Below are 627 nucleotides of genomic sequence, written 5' to 3'. Positions count from 1 at the left end.
AGGGACCACCAGGAGCAGGGCTGCAAACAGCCACCCTCCCTGAGCCTGCAACCCATAAAAAAACCAACCAAACCAAAACAACACCTCGATTATTGCCAACAAAGAGTTTTAAGACCCCTGTGCAGCACAAGGTAAGTGAATTTGTTGGGCTTGGTCTTCTTGTGTTGTGGAAGAGAAGCTGGTTTGCAGGCGGAGGGGAAGGGGCAGGCCTGGCTGTAAGGAGTCTGAGGTATGGTCAGAGGAAAAGTGCAGCAAAAAGGAGATGGAAAAACAACAAAAAGAAGAAAAAAAACCCCACTTAATAGTTTGGCTCTGAACACATCTCTTGTATGAAAATGATTGTCAAAAGAGTCACTAGTGAAAACAACGTAAGAAAATAATGTTTGCCATAGAGGTACCTTTCTGCTTCTTTCAACAACAGAAACCTAACCTGAGGTCCATCTAGAATCTTCAGTTCAACACAGGGATACGCTTTGGAGAGCCCAAGATACGTCGTCCCAGCACACACCTCCAAGGATGCCGTCCAGTTTGCGGGGTGAAGAGAAGACCCCGAGGCCAACACGGTTACCGGGAGCCTCTCCGTGTCCATCCGGGGCAGAGAGGCACCCATGTCCCACGGGATCGCCC

This window comes from Buceros rhinoceros, unplaced genomic scaffold (genome assembly GCF_000710305.1).
Source record: "Buceros rhinoceros silvestris isolate BGI_N320 unplaced genomic scaffold, ASM71030v1 scaffold35561, whole genome shotgun sequence".
Taxonomy (NCBI): domain Eukaryota; kingdom Metazoa; phylum Chordata; class Aves; order Bucerotiformes; family Bucerotidae; genus Buceros; species Buceros rhinoceros.
Note: the sequence above shows the minus strand (reverse complement) of the source record.